Source organism: Phaseolus vulgaris, chromosome 9 (assembly GCF_051622355.1).
Source record: "Phaseolus vulgaris cultivar YP4 chromosome 9, ASM5162235v1, whole genome shotgun sequence".
In the NCBI taxonomy this organism is placed as follows: domain Eukaryota; kingdom Viridiplantae; phylum Streptophyta; class Magnoliopsida; order Fabales; family Fabaceae; genus Phaseolus; species Phaseolus vulgaris.
The window spans coordinates 3,952,502-3,959,234 of record NC_143506.1 but is presented as its reverse complement, the minus strand read 5'-3'; positions in this window follow the sequence as shown (position 1 = coordinate 3,959,234).

Here is a 6,733-nt window from a genome sequence, read left to right as displayed (position 1 = left end):
CAAAAGGACCCAAATTTGTAAGGGGACCAAATCTTGTTGCTTGAAATCTTTTTATGCAGGAAAACTAAAGAAAAAGGAGGGACTGAGTCATCTGATCAAGTTCTTGAAGAAAAAGACAGTCATTGAAGCTGAATCAATGCTATGCAAAAGACCTCAACAATGAAAAGAGGCTTCTTGATCATAAAGCACATGGCTCATGGAAGATTTAACATAAGGATAAGACTTTCCTTTATTTGTTCTTAATTTGTGTTATAAAAGTCCTCTCTCTTGGTTAAAAATCTTTTTAATACGCTTAGTATCATCTTCTTTGAACTCTTTCTGCTCATGGTTAAAATTCTAAAACAGTTTTAACTGTTGCAGAAAAACAATCGATTGTTTCTTCGAAACAACCGATTGTTTTGATTCTGACAACACTGTGAATAAATCTTTTTAATTGCTATTTTGAATTTCTATCCGTTGCAGATCAATTCAAAGAGAGAATCTTGGTCAAAGAATCTGTGTTGAAAGCTGATCATGTTCAGAGAGAAGTTACAACAGTCATAAAGAAAAATATTCCAAAATCTTGGAAATTCAAGAGCCTTAATGACTAGTCAAAGATCACATGTGAAGACCATGTGATTCTCAGCTTTTTCTGACATTTTCTGTGCAGAGCAGAGTCAAGTCCTCTCTCTCTGAAAATCAGGTACCCACTAAATAAAATTGAATGCTAATTGATTCTTTTTCTGCTATAAAATCTGGTGCAGCTGATCTCTTCCACAAGAACAACCAATTGCAACATCTCTTGCAAAAACCTGTGAAGAGAGCTCTTCTCTGTTTTCTTCTCTGCCATCATGGAATCAACTCTACCCACCTCAAAAAGAGTCAAATCCAGGGCTGTAAGATCTGGAGGAAGGCTAGAAGGCTGGTTTTCTGGAGACAATTGATGGAAGAGGGCCAAGCACAACTTCACAAGAAAGACAAAAGCCAAGACATGAGCATCCAAAGCCAAACCAAGAGCGTCTAGGGCTAAGGGAGGAGCGTCTAGGCCAATGAAAGGAGCGTCTAGGACCAAATTGCTAAGCCCATGGCCAAGCGAATCCATGCAAATTTGTTTATGCTACATGAAGTGATGGAAGAGGCCCAAGCACAAGCTCACATGCAAGCCCACCAAAGGGTAGATTTGGGCCAACCATATAGTTATGGCCAAGAGGATCCAAGAAGACGTTCTTTTACATGTTCAAATGCCATAAACTCTAGTGTAGAGTAGACTTTAATTTCTTGTCAAAATTAGCATAGGAACTTTATTTGTAATTTTCTTAGAATTAATTTTGGCACCTAAAACACCAACCTAGGTAAACTTAGAGTTTCTAAAAAAACCTCTAAATTTACCAAGCCCGGTCTAGAAAGCCCATGGAGGGGGTGAGCATAAAAACTAGACACACCCCTCCCCATGTGCTCATTTGTGCACCCATGTGCCATGTGCACCCATGTGCTTCACATTTACATTTCATTTGGCTAGCATTAGGGTTGCATTATGGTCCTCCTTAGCCTATAAAAGGAGGAGCCTACACCTTGTATTTTCAAGTTTATTGTGAGTAAAGTTATGCTGCCAATTTGTGCTCAACTTTGCTTCTCCCTAGAATCCTAGGCTCTAAACTTCAATTCCTTCATCTTTTCCCTTGAGTTGGCCGAACCACTCAATACCCATACTTATCATGCACCCACAAGATCAACACCACTCTTAGGAGGATCTTGCTCACTCTCATTCATTGCTTCCGCCCCATACTCTACATTGATTCAAGAAGAACTTCATGAAAATGCCATCATGAAGGCCCATTAGGGGTAGCTTAGTATTAGTTGTGTAAATAGCATAAACTTGATTCCATGAGACTTGACCTAGATTTGCTAAAGATTTGGTCACTTTCTAGAAGGATTCTCCACATGGCCATGTGCTCCATGTGATGTAAATTTGCATTTCATTTTGATTAGCATTAGGGTTGCATTATGGTCCTCTTTAGCCTATAAAAAGAGGAGCCTACACCTTGTATTTTTCAAGTTTATTGTGAGTAAAGTTATGCTGCCAATTTGTGCCAAGCTTTGCTTCTCCCTAGAATTCTAGGCTCTAAACTTCACATCCTTCACCTTTCCTTAGGCTGGCCGAACCTCCCAATGTTCATACATACCATGCACCTTAGAGATCAACATCACTCTTAGGAGGATCTTGCACACACACATCCATAGCTTCCGCACCATCTCTTACATGATTCAAGAAGAACTTCATGAATTTTGCCATCATTTGGTATCATGAGCTTAGGTTCTTCAAGATGAGTTGCTCTTGGTCTTTTCATTTTTAGTTCTTCTTTATTTCATGTTATTCATCTTATTTCCATAATTGTCTTGCTGTTTTTTTTTTTTTTACATTTTAATTTGTTTTGGTGTGCTATTTGGAAGATCCAACCGGTGCACTTTGTTCAATTGATCTTGAACAATTCTTGTGCAAACTGTGATAGGATTCCATACACCTTTGAGTTGCTGTTTTCTTTTAGGTTTTTGAGTCTTTATTGCACTTTTAATTTGGTTCATATTATGCTTTTGAGTCTTTAATTTCTGAATCCATATATGTTTTGTCAAGTCATGTTCATCCACAATGTCAACAATTCTTAGTAGTCCTTTATTTGGCTTGATTGTTTCTTGATTTTGGGTATCTTTAATTGCTTTGAATCTGCTGTTCTTTGATCTTTTGGTGCCTTTTTAATTTTAGTTTGAGTTCTTATTTGTGTTTAGATCCTACACAAATTCTATTTCACAAATTCCATTGTGTTTAAATTTTTGTATCTTGCTGTTTTTTGTTTTCAGTTTCCAGAATCCCCTGTTTCACATTTTCTGTGCTGGCTGTTTTGTTCCAGAAAAATATTTTCACTCATAGGAAAATTTTGATTCTCTGGAATATGCAAGTTTGAATTGTTATAGAAAAGAAAAAAAAAGAATTAGCTCAAAAGAGTCAACAGAAAAAAAATGATAAATATTTTAAAATCAGTGTGCAAAATTGAAAAATTTATTAAAAAACAATGGTTCATGCGTTTTGAGTGATTCCAACGCCATATTTTAGCTAAGATCTTGAATATCTTGCATATCAAATTTCAGAATCAAATCTAAAAAGCACAGCTCAGCATAAATTGAGGAAAAACACGTTTCTGGCCCACAACAATTTTCCAGTGGTGCTGTTTTTTATTTTGTAATCTAATTCTAGTGTTATTCTTAGGATTCTTTTGTGTGCCTACCTTTATTTGAGTACCTTTATTTGCTTGTCTAAAATTCTTGGACCTCTTTCTAGTTGTCACAATCTAACTCCATTTGTGTGGTACTGTTTTCTTCAATTAATTTGTTTCTTGCTTTTATTCTTTGACCTCTAAATTTGGTGCTGGAATTTATTCTCTTTTGGTGCTTGATTAAGTGGAAATTTGACTTGGGTAAGGTCTAGTCTTCTTGATAGGTGCTGGAATTGGAGAATTAGGACCTTCATTCTATGGGGAACAAGGACAAAGGCAGAATCAAACACTTTCCCAAAACACCACAAACACTTGGAAGGCCCAACAAGCAAAGACCACCAAGGAAGTGCCAATAGCAAAAAGAGGATCAACAAAGGGAGTTTTCTTAATTTCTTTGCAACTTAGTTTGTGTTAATTACTTCTTAATTACGTACTTAGACGGTGAGTGTGTCTTCAAGGGCTCAAAGTGTCCAAGAAGCCTCACCTAGGGCCGACTAGTGTAGAGTTTTTAATTAGCAAATTGTTAATTGTCTTTAATTGTTTTCCTTGCTTAATTAGCTACGCTTTTCATTTGTGTTGCCTTGTATAAGCTTTGTTAATTTGTCTTGCTTGGTTAATTAGCTAGTTGCATTGCTTTCTTGCATCAAAATTTTGATTTCTCCAACTTAATTGTGTTTTAAGTGATTTATTAAGAGAAAGTTTTGTGTGAAGCATTAAGGGATAGTCTTTGGCTAAGGCAAGGCTTGGTACTTAAGTAGTCCACTGTGACTCACCTCCCTTACCTGGAAGACTACCTTCTTTGACTTCCCTAAATTTTCTCAAGGTAAAATACTTGTATACACAAAGTTTTAGTCATGTCTTCTTCTTTTCATTCTAAAAAGCCTATTGGAAGTGAATTAAAATCTTTAAAAACTCTTTTGAAAGAAGTTTCACAAACTGTGCAATCAATTGCATATAGACAATTGGAGAGTGAGACTAAACTTAATGTATTGACTAAAGCAAAGGATGAGAAGTCTCACATTTTAAAAAAATTACCTTCTCATGCATCTATCTCTAAAGATCATGATTCTTTTGGGGAGGGAAGCCTTAGAATAAATGATTATTATCAAGCACCCCCTAGAAGACATAGAAGAGATAGAAAAGAACAAGAAAACCCAAGAGAGGTTAGGGTAGACCAACCTCATTCCCATGGAAAAGAAAATATAGAAGCTTGCCTAGATTGGGAAATGAGGGTAGAAAAATTGTTTGCTTCCCATAAAGAAAGAAAGGAAAGAAAAATACAAAAGAAAAGAGAGGAAGTCGAAAGGGAAGCTAAAGAAAAAGAAAAGCATGAGAAGATCCTTGAGGAACAAAAGGCGTGGGAGAAGAGTGTTCCTTCCCACAAGGTCATTCAACAAGACAAAAGATCTAAAAATACCTTTTAAAATATGTGTCTTGTTGAACAACCTCAAAGCCTTACCTTTTGTAAAGGAACACTTGCAAGCCTAAGCAAAAAAGAAGAGTCTTTAAAAGAAGCTTGCATAGATAAAAATGAAATAGATTATTTCTCATATGTGCTAGGATATCACCAAGTGAATGTCAAGTTTTCTATAAGCATCTACAAAAACAAATTTTTATGTGAAGTAGTGTCTAAAGAAACTTGTCATGTCTTATTGAGACAACCATTGCAAAGTGTACAAATTATCATAAACAATGGTTGTAACAACAAGACTATCTTGACACATAAGAGAAAAAGTCTTCAAGAAGGAGAACTCATGGGTCAAATTGGAGTTGATAAAACTCTAGAGCTTTTAAAAGGAAAACTTTTGTCCCCCATGAGAAAAGAGGTTCAAAGACATTACCTTAGGTACAATTCTTGTTTTCAAACTACACCCAAGGCAATGTCTCATGAACTCTATACTCCTTCACCTTTTGCAAATGATCCTTGGGAAGATACAAATTTCATATTAAAACTCCCTAGGACAACAAAAGGTTTTGATTCAATCTTCATGGTTATGGATAAACTCTTCTCTAGAGAAGTGATACATCTTCATGGTTTATCCTCAAGCATAGTGTTGAATAGAGCTCCAAATTTCGCAAACCATGATTTGAGGATTTCCTTTGGAAAACTTGCAACTAAGTTACACACTTTAAATTCTTATCATCCTCAAACGCATGGTCAAAATACATTTGAAAATCTAGCTCTTTCTACTATGCCTAGAATAATCATGAAGTGCACACACAACTCTAGAGATGAGCATACATACGATAAAGTAGTTCACAAAACTACTTATATTTCTACTTTTAAGGTTATATGTGGGCTAAATTATCTTTCTCCTTTTAAGTTGTTACCATCTCCTATAGGATTTATGCCTAAAGAGAAAGTAACCACAAATGCACATTTCAAAATGCATAAGATGATTAGAGAACACATACAACAATCAAAAGAGAAACATTGTCCAAAGTTGCCAAAACCAAAAGAAAAAAAAAATGGCAACATAGTAAAATTGATTTTCAAACTAACACCTATGCTTTATTTGATGATTTCTATAGGTGGACGTTTGATCCAGGAGGACAAGCTTTGGCGAAGCAAGAGGCTGCTATCCGAGATCAAGTCTGTAGATCTGAGGATAGATCTTCTCAAGAAGGAGGAGATGATGGACACCATCCAGCCACACTCATCCCCCTAGTTGTAGAAAAAGCTTTGGATTTGAGGACAAATCCTTTTCAAGAGGGAGGGGATGATGGAAGAGGGCCAAGCACAACTTCACAAGAAAGACAAAAGCCAAGATATGAGCATCCAAAGCCAAACCAAGAGCGTCTAGGGCTAAGGGAGGAGCGTCTAGGCCAAAGGGGAGGAGCGTCTAGCTCAAGGTGGAGAGCGTCTAGGCCAATGAAAGGAGCGTCTAGGACCAAATTGCTAAGCCCATGGCCAAGCGAATCCATGCAGATTTGTTTATGCTACATGAAGGCCCATTAGGGGTAGCTTAGTATTAGTTGTGGTGTAAATAACATAAACTTGATTCCATGAGACTTGACCTAGATTTGCTAAAGATTTGGTCACTTTCTAGAAGGATTCTCCACATGGCCATGTGCTCCATGTGATGTAAATTTGCATTTCATTTTGATTAGCATTAGGGTTGCATTATGGTCCTCTTTAGCCTATAAAAAGAGGAGCCTACACCTTGTATTTTCAAGTTTATTGTTAGTAAAATTATGCTGCCAATTTGTGCCAAGCTTTGCTTCTCCCTAGAATTTTAGGCTCTAAACTTCACATCCTTCACCTTTCCTTGGGCTGGCCGAACCTCCCAATGTTCATACATACCTTGCACCTTCAAGATCAACATCACTCTTAGAAGGATCTTGCACACACACATCCATAGCTTCCGCACCATCTCTTACATGATTCAAGAAGAACTTCATGAATTTTGCCATCAACAATGATCTTATTGAGAAGTGTAGGTATGAAACAAGTATCAAGAAGATAAACAACCCCAAGGTTGTAT